Here is a 16,519-nt window from a genome sequence, read left to right as displayed (position 1 = left end):
GATAATATCTAATCTTTTTGACCCTAATTCCAGGGCGGCTTCTAAACCAACAATACACGCTTCATATTCTGCTTTATTATTGGACACCTTGAACCGGAGTTTGAAGGCTAAAGGTATATGGAAGTCGTCAGGTGCTATCAACAACACACCTATCCCATAACTATACTGATTGGCTGTTCCGTCAAAGTCCATAATCCAAGTCTCCTCCTCAACTTGCAGAATGGCATCATTTGGGAACAAGTATTCCACCGCCTCATCCTCTTCTACTGGGTGATCTGCCAGGGACTCCGCAATAGCTCTTCCCTTGACCGACTTGTGGGTGATATATTTGAGATCAAATTCAGAGAGCAGAAGCAACCAACGGGCTAGCCTACCCATAAGCGCTAGTTTCTTAAAGAGATATTTTATGGGATCTAATCTCGAAACCAAGATTACAGAGTGAGCTAACAAGTAGTGCCTTAACTTCATGGTAGCCTATACCAAAGCTAGGCAAGCTTTCTCCAACGGAGTATAGCGGGTCTCATAATCTAGCATTTTCTTGCTCAAGTAGCAGATGGCTTTCTCCACCTTATCTTCAGATTCCTGAGCAAGCATGCATCCCATAATCATGTCTGTCATTGACAGGTACTGAATCAAAGGCTTCCCCGGCTTTGGTGGCGATAACACAGGCAGATTTTGGAGGTACTACTTAACTCGCTCAAAAGCAAATTGACATCGATCATCCCATCGAAATTTCTTCCCTTTCTTCAGGAGACTAAATAGTGGTTCACAAGTCAAGGTTAATTTGGAAATAAACTATCTTATGAATTGCACTTTACCCAGAAAGCCTCGCACCTCCTTTTCAGCCCTTGGTGGTGGCATTTCTAGGATGACCTTGATTTTAGAAGGATCTACTTCGATGCCCCTTTGTGTGATCAAAAAGCCCAGCATTTTCCCTCTTGTCATGCCGAAGGTGCATTTTTGCGGATCCAACCTCAATCTGTATTCTCTGATCCGTTGAAAGAATTTCTTCAAGGTGGTGTAGTGGCCCTCTCTTTCTTTGGACTTGACAATCATGTCATCCACGTACACCTCGACCTCTTTGCGGATCATATCATGTAGAATGGTGGTCACAGCCCTCTGATAGGTAGGCCCGACATTCTTCAGCCCAAACGACATAACCCGGTAGCAGTAGGTCCCCCACGGCGTAGTGAATGCGGTTTTCTCTCTATCCTCGAGCGCCATCAGAATCTGGTTATACCCAGAAAACTTGTCCATAATGGATAACAATGCATGGCTCGCAGTGAAGTCCACTAACTTACCAATGTGCAGCGGAGGAAAGTTATCCTTCGGAAGTCCTAGAAGTCCACACACACCCAGATTCTACCATCATTTTTCAGCACTGGGACGATGTTGGCCAACCAAGTCAGATAGTCAGATACTAACAAGAAACCTGCCTCGATCAGCTTGGTGACCTCTTCCTTGATTTTCAACGCCAAATCCAGACAGATTCTTCACAACTTCTGCTTGACGGGTCGGGCCTCGAGGTCAAGAGGGATCCGATGCTGTACAATCTCAAGATCGATTCTAGGAATGTCTTTGTAGGACCACACGAAAACATCTTTGAAATCTTTTAATAAAGTGACTAAGCGCTCGCGCTCCTTCAAAGACAACATGGACCCGATCTGGACCAAACGCGGATCCTTCTCAGTAGCCACATTAATAGCAATGATTTCATTAGTGTTGGGTCTAGCAAACCTTTAATCTTCTCAATCAATCAAAACTAGAGGAATTCCTTCCTCTTCGTTTTCATTAAAATTCTGAAAATCTTGGTCAATAAAATAAATAAGCGGCACAAAGAAATACTCAGAATTGGCAATGTTCTCATTCATAAGATCCAAATCTTCGGTTACAACCAACTGAAAAGCAAAAGAAAAAGAGGACCTGGACAATACCGTTGTGTCCGGGTTACCACCCTCGGGAACACTATACTTAGACCCAGAAGAACCGAAATCTGATTCCGAATCCACAGACTCAATGGAATCATATTCTAACTCATCACCCGACTCAGAACTAGATAGATAGCCCTCCTCCAACTGTCAGATAAGAAGTGGTGCCTCTGATGCATCCAAAATGCTGCTGGGTCGGATCACACCCAGTTTTTCCCCGATCACGGCGATGGTAAGGTTATCCCCCAAGTTCTCTGAGTCAGCTGCAGGATCTGTAAGGAGACAAGCCAGTGATGCCCCTACTTCAAGCTTGCTATTGTCCAAGTCACTTTCCAAGCTCTGCTCAGCTTCAGTACTTGGTCCAACTTTTTCCTCGGCATCACTATCTTGCAGCTGCAAGTCAAAGAAGATTTCGAACTCGAACACACACTGCTTCGTGGAATTCATCCAAGGCTCGGGAAAGCCCCAAAAGGGGAAATCTTCTCCCTCCTAAACAAAGTGGTCATTTAGCGTTCCCTGGATTGGCCTGTGAATAAGCTTATAGTGTTTCCCGGCTTGCTTGGCTCTAGCTCTGCGTCTGATTTCTTCTCATTTCCTGCTCCAGTCCTCTTTGATGGGTACATAGCTTAAACCAAAGGCATGTGGATTATGCAGTACATCTGTCGATGCTGTGACACCTTTCTGGCCACTTCTTCCAAGTCCCATTGCTGGCACATGCTACAGTTTGTTCATGAAATAGACAGACTGGGCGCTGACATACATACCCTCATCTGCGGCCAAAATGGTCTACACTACTTGGGCTTCAACCAGAGTGAACCCTGAGAGGAATACATCCTCCTCACCATGAGTTATCTCCAACACTAGTGTAGTTACCTTTGGCGAGGGATGGATGGATGAATTCCCGAAAACAATCACCACTCCTTTCCTATGAGGATATTTCAACATTTTGTGGAGGGTAGAGGAGACAGCTTTCACATGATGCAACCAAGGCCTCCCTAGCAGTAAATTGAAGGTAGCTGGCATATCCAGGACATGGAACTCGACATCTTGCTGAGCTGGGCCCACCTGGACTCTGATTTGCACCGTGCCCATAACCTCCCTACTCGTATTATCATATGCTCGAATTACTTGGGTCGTGGGCACAAAGTATGCTGGTCTGAGGCCGATTGCATAAGCTGTACGAGAAGGATAGACATTGATAGTCGAATCGATGTCTATCAACACCACTGGCACCCATTTTTTCCTGCACTCAAAAGATATGTACAAGTGTTTGTTGTGAGTTGAGCCTTCCAGTGGCAATTCTTTGTCAAAAAAGGTTAGGGTTGGCCCGTCGCCACCTGGGAAGACCATTTCCACAAGTTGTTCGGCAGTAGTGTTAATGAATACCTTAGCCTTGTCCATTGCTGACAGTACTGCATGTTGATGTACGCGGGAGGCTGTGAGAAGACCTCAAATCAAGATGTCAGCTTGGATTTTTTTAAGCTGCTTCAAAACTACCTCTTCTTCCAGCTGCTTCTCTTTCTATCTATCAACCTCTCTGTCTTTCCCAGATGCCTCAGCTTGATTTAAGTGCGGTGGCTTAAAATACTGCCCACTTCTTGTCATGTGATCCATTTCTTCTGTGTACTACGTGTTGTCTGGAAGGCACTCACCCCAGTTTTCATCAGTGTGAGCTAGATATAGATCGTCATCATCCCACCACACATCTTCTACAACAGACAAATAGTTGTCCGGCTCCGTTTGGATCGCTTTCACATCATAGGTATCCCTCACAGGGTGTTGGGCCAGTACTGCTTTCTAGTTGTCTTCAACCCTCTCTCCTGGAAACTGCTTCAGTGCAGCTTCCTGTCTTGTGTCCACAGTGCTCACAGCGTCCAATTCCTGAGCTGAATTTTCCACGTCGGCGTTCTCTAACAGTTTTCCCTTTTGATCGACCCTTTCGGCCACTACAGCAATTCCTACTTACTTTTCCTCTAGTTACATTTCAGTTCCTTCCTCCCTATCTAGTTCATCCCTCAGCCACCCAGAGTTGTCCGTCGATCCATTCAAGTCGAACCAGCCAATCTGCACATCCCCTTGATCTTGTTCGTCAAAGAATTACAGGTTATCTAGATCCTCCTCGAGTTTCGCCAAATCATCCAACCCTTGGTTCGGGCCATCCTCCCCACATTAACCTTTACTAGAGTTGGCAACACCAATTCAGACTTAATTTGACCAATTGGCACAATGTAGCAGCTTGGTTCATACACCTCCTTAGACAAGTCCTTAGAGCTCTTTAGCAACAGATTTGTACTTTTTTCTCAGGTCAACCTCCCTTCTACTGCAACTGTCAACACCACAAGCTTAGGTTGAAGTGCAAGCACGTCCATCATGCACAAATCTATGCTTTCAGGAATGAACACCGTCGGTCTTGTAAGGTGGGAAGGGGTAATATATACGCTGGGATCGTAGGGGATGGCCAGTGGATGGATTAGGTTCAGATTTTGAGGTTGAGGAACTTGATTATGGGTCGGGAGAGGGTTTGTAGTTACATTTGGTTCCTAGGGTGGTGCGATCAGCTTGTTGTCAATGAGGTCTTGAATCTTATGATGCAGTCGGAAGCATTGGTCGGTATCATGACCATGTTGTTGGTGAAACACACAGTATTTTGCTAGGTTGTGTTTGGGTGGAAGAGGATCAGGTAGTGGGCGAGGCTCTAATGGTTTGAGGTGCCCTTTTTTGACCAACACCTTCATGGCTTGAAATAGGGTCATGTAGAATTGGGTAAAGGCCCTCTGGGATCAGGTAGGGTTGGCTGAAGTTTGTGGAGCTGTGTTGGCAAAGGGATTGGCAGTCTTGCTTGTGGTGGTAACGAAGCTCACATCCGACGGCCTCGCAGTTGTGCTACCACTGGTGGTAGCATTGGAACTGCACATGAAAGGCCTTTTTGGTTACTCTTTCTCATCAGTAATCAACCCTTGTTTTATGGCATCTTCGATCTGAATCCCTATCTCATGGAGCTCGGTGAATGTGAACAGAGGTTCGACGATCATTTTCTGCAACAGCTTCCCATGCAGATTGTGGACTACCATCTTTATCTGATCTTTCTCGGAAGGCCTTGTGGTCATCATTGAAGCTTTTTCCCTCCACCTCGTCACAAATTCTGAGAAGCCCTCCTTTGGCTGTTGGCATGTTGCCTCAAGATCACGAGTTATGACCATGATTTGTGTCATATGTGTACTGAGTAATAAAGGCCGCAGCCATTTCTTCCTAGTGCTGCATAACAGAATCCTCCAATTTTGCATACTAAATGGCCGCTATACCAGACATGGTACGACCAAAGAGAGAGAGAGCTTCTGCAATCTAGTCAGGCCCATCGACCGTAGGATGTCTGAAAATAGCCGTAGATGAACCATGGGATCTCCAGAGCCATCGAATCGATCAATGTGCGACATTTTGAACCGATCTGGCAATGTCACTGAAGAATCAGTATACCTGTCTGTAGACGTCCCCGAACGCCCCGGGAGGGTGAGTCCCGTTCTGTTCATTTGTGGGGTCACTACAGCTCGGACTCTCAAATTGTCACGGTTCTTAATCTGAACCAAAGAGTCCAAATCCGGCAAATCGTTTTGAGAAACAGATTTTTGAAAAGAAGTGCCAAACATGGACTTCTTTGCCAGATACAGAGTCGCCACCTAAATATTTTTTATGGGAGAATTTAGGAAACCCTGACTCGGTGCCGAAGGCCATATGTCCGTCATCACCGGAGTTTCTCGGCTCGGGAGCTAGGGTACGATTGGGGAAGGTCAACTATGAGCACCCCCTCTCACCCGATCCGAAGATCGGCCTCTACTAACCGTGATATCTGTTTTTGAAAACATTATGTGTTCTTATTCCAATTGTTTGCCTAGAATTACTATGTTATGCGCACAACAAACAAGTATAGACTAGATTGCCTAATTTGGAAAGAAACATTGCATATCCGTTTGTCTTTAAAAAAAAAAAGTACTTTGGAATTTGCTACTCGCAAGTAGGCTAAAATACGGATTTCAACGAATTTTCCCAACTCAAACAATCCAACCTTTACCCACAGGCATTCAAACAATTTATAACACATAAGCATCTAGCCACATGGTAAGCATGCTATCAGGTTAACATTCACACGCATGTGAGATGCTAAAGCATAAATACTTACATCGTACTCCGTGCCAAAACAATAAACTAGTTAGCAAACATGCGTGATCCTAGTTCATGTCAAGTTGACTAATGTAGCACATGCAAGATGCAATTAGAGTAGGCTTGGCTAACCTAAACATGGCATGTGAAATGCAACCAATTAATGCACGTATTCAATTTGGGATTGAAATACAAATGCAGTTAGAATGATGTACCGAGCCCGGTGCATGCAAAACAAATGTATGGATGCACGCATGCATAGCATAAGGTATGCTAATTTAAACATGCCCTAATCTACCATCATAAGCAGGTAAATAAAAGGGAAGAAAGAAGTGGGGGTTGGAAGACTTTCACACACTCACCCACACTTATTACAGAATTGCCCTCACTCGGAGGGTCCAAATAAATATTACAGTCCGAATAAATAATACTAAATTAATTATTAGAAAATTTCTAATCTAATTAACAAATTAAATGCAAAGGGAGGATGGCCTCAGCCCCCGTCTCGGGATGCGTGAATGATGCATGCTCGGATTTATCTTCCCCCGAAAGCGCGAAAACCCATACCATGCCACTGCTGCCTCTGTTAATGCTGCCCTGCTCCTCTGAAAATTGCCAAAGTCTCAGGGTATCTTCAATGAGAACTACATAACACCACCGGCTAAGTGAAATGACCACCGGCCATGGGAAATTTCCATCGGCTTCTTTCAAGTCCATCGGCCTCATATCCTTTGCCGGTCGGCATTCTTCAGTGCCGGTCGGCAGAAACTTCCTGCCGAAGCTGGTTTTTGACAACAACAAGGACAGACAGTGCATGGCATAGAATTTCAAGCACATGTATGCGCGGGCACACTTCCTATCATGCAAAGGACTCAAGGGAGCATGACCCTCGACCCTCGGGGCATCAATTACGCATGATGGCCTAAGAGGCCAAGTTTTGCAACTTTGATATCAAATGAAATGCAAGCACAAAACACATCAAAGGGCCCCAACCCCTCTCATGATTGATCAAGAGGCAAGGGATGCATGCTCAATGAAATGCAACCTAGGCATGGAGGCTAAGTATGCAACACGAACATGCAAATGAGCAATGTATACTAGGCGCGCAACCTAAACATGTAAGTAAACATGGCATGCAAAAACATCCGATGATGGACTAAAACTAACATGGATAGCTCGCAAGCATGCCAAAATCGGTGGCCATTAGATGAAAATGAGACTCTCGAAACGCGTGCACGCATGCACGCAAACCGAGGACCAAACCTAAGGCATAGTATGAAACTCTAACAAGGCATGGCGAAGCATGAAATATGGCATACAAGCATGTAATTTCAGCACTGAAATGTGGTATAAAACAGCCCCGAATCACGGCAAAATAGCACCCGATGCATGAAATGAAACCGAAATGCAAAACTAGGCCCATGCATTGGCCTATAGCTATATAAAACATGCATTATTCGATTATGACATGTGAAGACAGATTCTAGGCAGCCCCAAAACAAGCATTTTTTCAGTTTTAAACAAGGCCAAACAGCAAACACACATAGGGCAAAACTAGCATGCAAAAATGGCCCTAAATGTGAGATAAAGAAGTAACTCACAGCTGCTGACCCCAAATAGATTAGGGCCCTTCAACAATGTTGAAGAGGGGCCCAAAATATGACCTTTTACAGTTGATGGCCAAGCCCAAAACAGTATACAAGTATGCTCAAAATACTATGGAAGATTAAGGCCAAAAAAGAGCTACAACATAAAGTATACAAAGGGTGTCTCAAACAGCCATGGACCCTCAATGAAACATGAAGAGGTGGTCAAAATAGGGCCATTTTCAGTTTGGACCAAAGTCCAAAAACAGAGACACAATAGGCTAATAAATCATGCAAAAATGGGGACCAAAGAGGGGTATAATGACAAGTGGCACATGGAGGTCCCAAAAAGTGATGAGCCCTTCTTTAATGTTGAATAAGGGCTCAAAATAAGCCTATCTACAGTTTACATTATGCTCCAAAACAGATCACACATAGGCCAAAAATACTATGCAAGATTATGGCATACAAAGGGGTAATGAAGCAAGTGCAAGATGGGGGTCCCAAACAGGGTAAGACCCTTAATGAAACAGAAAAATAAACTCAAAAAAATGATATTTCCAGTTATGGTTGGAGCTCAAAACAGCAAGCAAAAGGGGCTAAGAAAACTTGCAAAAATGAGCTAGAAAGAGGGAAAAATCAACTCACCCTTGAAGACCAATCCTTTGCTACCTCTTGGACCAAGAAAAGTTGCCTCCTAGCCTCTGAGAAGGCCCTCCAAGCTGCTGGAATGGAGTGGTGATGTGGTGCTATAGGGTGTAGTGCAAATAGGCCAAGAACAAGGGTCTTTGAACACTCTAACACACCCAAATGTAGAGAGGGAGGGAGATATAGAGAGAGAGGGTGATATATATGTTATATGTATGTATTAGGTCTGATTTTACTGAACCAAAACAATGGAGGAGGATGGGTTTCTTTTATAGAGCAAGGAAATGGCATAAAGCTTCTCAAAGAAGCTATACAAAAGGGTCAAAGGGACCAAGCTTCTAAGAGAAGCTAATGCAAAGGTGCAAGCTTCTTGAGGAAGCCAAGACAAAGGGTCAAAGCTTCCTCAAGAAGCTTTGAGCAAAGGGTGCAAAAAAAAGGGGTCAAAAGGGGTGCAAAGGGTGCAAAACAGCCACACACGTGCATGGGGAGCAGAGTCTGTGCATTCCAGCTGCCACAGCTGGCATCCATTCAATCTGTAGAATACTCCGGAAGGTCATCGGCTAGAAAACTTGGTCGGTCAGCCATCTTTTCTGGCCGGTCGGCCATCTATTTGGTCGGTCGGCCATTTGTTTTGGCCGGTCGGCAGGAAAAATCTGCTCTGCAGGTCTAACTTCAAATGGGCATAACCTCTTCATATGAACTCCTTTTCAGGTCATTCTTGTGTCAGAATTGAAGCCCCGGAAGTAAGCTTTCCAATGGTACCAGCCTTGCATCCAAATTCGGACTGTGAAAAACGTTATGCTTGTTTTAGTGAAGGCTGCTCGGTTTCGGTCCAACCGGGATGATGCCCAACTTCAACCAATTATATCTCCGCCCTCCGGTCTCGGATTTAAGAGATTCTTGAATGAAAAATGAAGCCCCAGAAGTCTTCTTTCCAACGGTGTTGACCCCATAGCTAAAATCCAAATATGCAGATTAATAGGCCCGATTCAGCGAGGACTGCTCGACTCCCTTCTACCTAGATTCATGCATGTCTTCTCCTCCAACTTGGTTTCTTCTCTCTTCCCCTCCTTTCTTCAACTTCAAACCCCTAAGCAAGGTGTTTTGAAGGATTTTTCAAATATTTCATCTCTCTTTCATTCATTTCCACTTCGTCCCTGCTCGGTTTACCGAAAAGCGCAACGTTTGACAAAATGCGAGCCTCGGAACAACGCAGAAACTTTATTTCAAAAAAGTTTTGAAAGAGAGGGTTTTAAGGTCTAAAAACCATCCAAAATAGCTTTGGTCCAAAACGGGGTGTGAATTTGAGATTTGACCCTCTCATTGCCGAAGAAATTGAACCTTTGCCCTGCACACCTTTCATCATCGAGCAAACCATCAGTAGCGCCCAAGTCTTAAGGGCGGTCAAAAATGGGGTGTCTACACCGTCCTTTTTGTCGAGGATAGAATTAACACCTTGTGCTCTCTTGAATAGCTTCTCCAGCTTGTTGACCTTAAGCACAGTTGGGTCAACCTCAAATTCAAATGGAGCTTCAGTTTGATACATAGGTGTTTTGGAGGCTTATGATGGGATCGGCTCTGCTGGATTGCCCTGATTTCCAGCATGGGCAGTGGCTCCGAGTGCTGGGATACCCGTAGGAGGTGCATGGGATGCAGAACCCACTACCGGCTGTTGTTGTTGTTATTGCAGCCTATTTATTGCCTCAGCCTGACGAGCTGTGACCTCGGCCTGACGAGCAATTTCATACTGTAGGGTTTGAACTGTTTGCGGAAGATGATGTATTAATTCATCCATACTGACTAGGGGATACTGTGTCATCAGAATCGGTGACTAATCTCGTGCTGGACTAGAAGTAGAAGACTATCCCTGAGCCTGACTGGATATAGGTGAATTGAGGGGTGACTACTGTAAAAATAGGACCGATGAAAGTGAAGTAAACACAGGTTGTCCCCTAACAAGATCTCCAGTTTTACAAAGCCTTCTTACTCGGGTCCAGAGCACTAAGGGGATATCCGAACTTTCTGAAGCTATGGTGTTATACTACCTAGCAAAAAGAAATAAAGCAAAAAGAAAACAGTAATCAGAAACTGCACATCACCTCAGCTAATGACATTACCAACACAGATGTAATCAAAGTTGTAGGAATTCACTCAACATTGAATTCTACCCCTAAAACGGATACCAAACTTGTAACTAATACGCATATTCATGTACAGTTTCACCGTAAAGCATATATCAGTTAAGTGAGAGCCAAAACACCCCTATGAGGGGGTAAGGTTACCATGTCCTAGTTTCATTAGGAACTAGAGTTCACTATTCAAACAAAGCGATTTCACGCAATCTTGTATTCAGGTAAGCATCCTGTCCTAGTTTGGAATAGTCCCTATGGCTTTTCGATATGCAACTAGGTCGATTGGTCAAAAGGGTACCTCAACAAGACTACCTAATATACCTCTCAAACCTAAAATCTAGAAGTGAAAAGAGGATCAAATGGTACAGCGGTAGTCCAGATCCAAGGGTTGTGTTCCCATCATGGCAGAGCCTGTGACCGGTCAGCCTTTTGGCAAGCTTTCAGACAAGCCTCCGGCAAACCGTCTAGGAATAGCAGATGGCAAAAACAGTGACTCAAACGCACCAATGCAAAGGCAATGTAAAGAAACATATAAGTGTAGATAAACTTTCACATCATGAAGCTCGAGTCAAGTTCTCTAAATTCCCAGCAAAGTCGCCAAAAACTGTAGCTCGACTTTTCGTGCTCCCTTTCAGAAGATGAATAAGCCCTGCAGTATTGGACTCCCGTGATTCTAAATCTAATCCCACAAGTGCAATGTGAAGTAGATAAACACCAGAGAGTCCAAATCTGGCAAATCTTTTGGAAAATCAATTTTGAATCAAATTACCAAAAATGGACTGCTTTGTCAGATACAGAGTCGCCACCCAAATATTTTGGAAAAATTTAGAAAAACCCACGACTCGTGCCAAAGGCCACGTGTCTGTCATCACCAAGATTGTCTCAACTCGGGAACTTAGGTACAAGAGGGGAAGATCATGAATTGAGCACCCCTACTCGCCCGATCAAAGATCGGCCTCTACTAATCATGATATGACTTTTATTTACATTATATGCTCTTGTTCCGATTTATTAAGCTAGCATTACTATGTGATGCGCACACACACAAGTATAGAATAAATTGGAAGAATTGAAATGTTTCGATTCATGTTTATTTTGAAAATTGTTTCGAATATATACCACTTGAAAAAGTGATCACATATTAACATTACTGCAATTATTCCAATTCAATCAAATAGCCTTCATCCACAGGCATTCAAACAGTTTATCATTTAAGCACTTAGCCTCATGGTAAGCATTCTAAACGTGGTAACAATCACACGCATGCGATATGTTAAAGCGAGTAAAGGCTCACCAAGTACTCCAAGCCAAAAGAGAAACGAGTTAGAAAAATGCATGATCCCTAACTATGTAATATGACTAATGCAACACATGCGATATGCAATTACTAAGCTCGGCTACTAGTATAGCATATGAATCAATTTGATAGCATGTGGTCTAAGCACATATTCAAAGAAGTATTAAATGACAATGTAAGTTAGAATGATGAATCAAGCATCGATGCATGCAATACAAGTTGATGCAAACATGGAGAATGCTAAACAAAACATGATGCTTTAATCTAACCATCCTAAGCTAGGAAATAAAAGGGAGAAAGACGTGGGGTTAACTAATCTATTACAAACCGAATGAACTAATTAATTAACTAATCTAGCTAATTAAAATAATTACAACACGAGATGAATTAGTTATTCTAACTAATTAATTACAAAGCCACTGCACACCACTAATATATTTACAACACGGATCTCGAAGATCGATGGAGGGCCCATGCATGAATGCGGTTTCCACCCGGAAAAGCCACTGTTTCTGTTGTTGAGTGCCATTGTTGCACAGTAGAACATTTGCATTGATTTCTACCTTCAAACCAACTCTGTTCTGCTTCAAAAGCACATTGCTTGATTTTGCACTGGTGGTCAGCAGAGGGCCTGCCGTCCACAGAAGGTGGCCTGTCAGCCACTGCTAATTGGATTGTCTTGTTGCAACAGCGAGCAAATAGAGCAGTGACAGTGTATTCTCAAGGGTTTGTTTGCACAATTTACCTTTCCTTATAATTTGAACATCTCAAAGGAGTATTAAGTTTAATTTCACAAACCGCCAATGGATGCAATTTCATTGCATGATGGCTTATGGATCAAGTGTGCAAATTCAATGAATGCAATAAAATAAGACTCTTAAAACCACCTCCCTATCATGAAAGATCAAGGGAAATAGTTGACAATGAATCTTGAATCGTTTTCATCACTAATGAGTATGAAACGACTCAAGACTCAAGGGTTCAATTAATGTTCGATTGAACCCTAACCAAATTATTATCTTGCTCTTTTTTAGCTTCAGTTTTATTACTTCATTTTAGATTACCATCCATTCTTTAGTCAATTGAGTACAAAGGTGAATTTAAGTCCTCTAATGGAAAGAGGGCTCAAACCAAGTGTTGCTTTGGGCATGAAAGAGACATCATACTATTGGTAATGAACCCCCAAAGGGATTAAACCATTAAGCATGACATCTCAATCTCATGCTTAAACAAACAAATAATTTGAAACCTCTTTCAAAGAAAAACAGAAGCCAAGAAAGGATTGAGGTTCCAGAGGTGATTAAGAGTGATTACTAGTATTGAAAGCCATAAATAAAAACTATCAACTCAAAGAATATGGTGTCTAATGCCTAAAACACCAAGCTTATGAGGACAATTACACTACAAGCATGCAAAACAAAGCTCAAATGCAACAAACAGTTAAAAATAGTCCTAAAACAGTGCTAAACAAGTCCTAAAAGATGCTGGAATTAAGACAAAACTAGCTAGAATAATAAGCTAAAGTATGGATCATGCTAGGGTAGTAAGCAAAACACAAGGAGGGGAGGCTAAACCCTCCAATTTTGGACTTCAAACTATGATTTTAGCCACTGAAATAACTCTGAAAATCAGTGTTTAAAAGCTCAAAAAAAGATAGTGTAAAGGTGGGAAACACAAGGGTAAAGGCCTTGAGAGCAAGGTGTAAAGAAGGGTGAACCACCCCTCAACCTTTATTGGCCTTAAAACCCAAGTTTCAACCTAAAAATACAAAGTTTTTACAGCCCAAAAACAGTTGGAAAATAGTAAGAAAAAGAGTAGATACAACAAGTAATGAGACAAAGCTTTATATCTCTTGAAGAGGAGATCACTTTCACGCAATAAAACAAGGCAAACACACCCTCAAGAGCTGAAACAAGGCTCAAAAATACCTCAGCTCAAAGATGGAGAGGTTTGGTTAAGAGTGTATAGGCAAAGGTGAAGAAATTTCTAAGAGAGAGAGAGAGAACTGTAGAGAAAGAGGAAAAATTTTGCTCCAAAATTTTTCTTACCTCTAAAGCAAGAGGGGAGGTCCTCTATATATAGAAAACATGAACCTCCCGAAAAAACATCCAGCCATACACGTGGGAGCAGATGCAAGCATCTGTGCAAACAGTTGGCACAATTGTCGCAAAATATCTGCAAAACACATTGGTGGCCGACAAGCCACATCAATGGCTGGCAACCAGAAGTAATGGCCGGCAGCCCATAGTAGTGGCAGGCAGGCCACTAGAGGTTGCAGGCTTTAAAATCCAAGGTTTGGGTTCAAAAATAAAGGCAACAGGGGTGTAGGGTTTGAAAGGCTCAAAGCTGTGGCATTCCACTGAGGACTCCGAGCACTTAATGAGCTTATACACTCTGGGTGTGCAAGCGATGACGCTCAAGTCCTAAAGGCGGTCAAAACTGGGGTGTCTACATCAGCCAACTAATCAATGGTGGGAATGTATTCAAGAGTGAGCTATTTGGCAAGTACTTGTTCACGCGCAAAATGGGAGTCTACTTCTATATGCTTAAATCAAGAATGAAACACAAGATTTGAGGCAAAAGCTATAGCAGAAAGATTATTCCACCATAAAATGGGAGTAGTATGAAAGGGAATAGACAAATCATTGAGCAACATTTGAATCCAGTTGAACTTAGCAGTTGTGTGGGCTAAGGCACAATATTCAGCTTCAGTGGAAGATCTAAAGACTGTGACCTGTTTATTGATTGACCAAGATATGAGATTAGAGGCCTCCCCCCTCCCCTCTTTCCCAAAAAAAAAAAGAAAAACAATACCTTGAAGTAGACTTTTGATCAAGGACATCTCCTGTCCAATTAGAATAAGAAAATGCATGAATATCAAAAGTACTAGGGTAAGGCCATGGGAGAGAGTCCCCTGAACAATTCTAAGAAGCCTCTTGACTACTACAAAATTACCAAATATAGGAGCATGCATGTGTTGACATGCTTGATTAACAAATAAGGAAAATGAAGTTTTGTAATGGTAAGATATGGTAAAGGACCTACATTGCTCCTATGAAAAGAGGGATTGTCAAAAGAAAAGCAGCATTAGGTGGTAGACTAGGCTTGACAGAAATAAGAGGAGCAAGATTTATAAGTAGATAAACTAATTAAAAAAAGAAAAAGAAGACAACAAGATAACAAGATCAAAAATCAAAGATGCTAAGGATTTCCCTCTAAAAGAGGATGGGCCTTTCTTATTCACAAACTCCCTTTGAGGTCCCTCTAGAGCTTTTAAGTGTGTTCTTTAATGTCCAAAGTCCTTTGTGTAGAGCTTAGGATCAAGTCTTAATGGAGGATTTAGTGTTAAAAGGTGAAGGTTGGGCAAGTTTTTCAACCCTTTGAAATGAGCTGTCGAGCTCTTTATATAGAACTCAGATCATAAATATCTGAGATATTTGTGGTAGGTAAGTAGAACAAGCTGAAATTCTTGACAATACTCTGTACCCAGAACATTCAGCAAACTGGGCTTCCTGGTGATCAACCGAGTGCTTTTGTAGCCGGCCATCATATGGTGTCCGGCCAGCCAGTAAGCACATTGTCAAATCAATAAGAGCAGGTTGGCCTAAATTAAAGGGAGAAACAGGTATTTTAGAGGATTTCATCATTCCCATTCACTTCCACTATATTCTTCACTCGATTCGTTTAAAAGAAGAACCACATTTTGATTTTGAAAATATGAGCCTCAAAACATTGCAATAACGTCTGGAGTTATACCACTAAAACTCGTTTTGATAGAGGTTTCCATTTTGGTTGAAAAACATTCTGTCCAAAACAAACATTGGATGGTTTAAAGCTTGATCATTAGGCTTCTTGTTGTGGAACTTATAAAGACTAAAACATCTCGTCTTCATCATCAAGAACTCAAAAAAGAGTGCCTAAGTCTCAAGGCTAGTCAAAAATTGAGTATCTACAACAATCTTTGGATAGGGCAAAAAGAAGATGCTTTTATTCAATGATCTTTCCCTTTTTGTACCTTAACTCTCGAACTTGAAATTTTGGGGTGCTTTGACAACCCTGTAAAAAGCCAACTTTAACTTTTTACTTATTTTGGGTCACATCACCTCTCACATTTTTTACCTATAAAAAAATAAAATAGACTAAAAAAGTCAAAAAGCTAACTTTTTACTAACTTCCCAAAATACCACTCTATTGTTGCAGAACTTAATTTTTATTGTTAAAGATTTCTTAATTTTCCATAAAATTAAGTGGCGACTTTATTAAGTGGGATAAAGTAGGTTGACACAACATGGTTTGGAAATGGGCTTAATAACCAAAAAGGCCCGACGTCCACACCTCGCAAGAGTTCCCTTTTTTATTTCATTTTTATTGCTTTTCTTAGCTCTTAAATTATTATACATGTCGCGTGAGTTGGAATGGGTCTCTTTTCTCTCCACCCTTACTCTCTCTCTCTCTCTCTCTCTCACTCCTTTTTTTAATTCTACATTTTTTTAAAAAAAAAAAAAAAGCTTTATTTCACTTTTATGGCATCCAGCTGGAGCCATTATTTTCTTGTTAGTTACGTGGTGTGTAATTCCGGTCTCACATGTCATATTGCTAGTGTTCAAGCTTTTAGGACTCATTGGGTGTGAATATAACATTAGTTATCACCTCTAGCATCATGCATATTTTAATTTAGTTGTTTTCTATTGCACTTGGATAGAGTATTCAATAGGTTTTTTTTTGCTTTATTCTATTTTCATTAAGTAAAACCAAGAGAAAAAATATATATTT

The sequence above is a fragment of the Camellia sinensis genome, chromosome 7 (assembly GCF_055761805.1).
Source record: "Camellia sinensis isolate YWXY chromosome 7, ASM5576180v1, whole genome shotgun sequence".
Classification (NCBI taxonomy): Eukaryota; Viridiplantae; Streptophyta; class Magnoliopsida; order Ericales; family Theaceae; genus Camellia; species Camellia sinensis.
Note: the sequence above shows the minus strand (reverse complement) of the source record.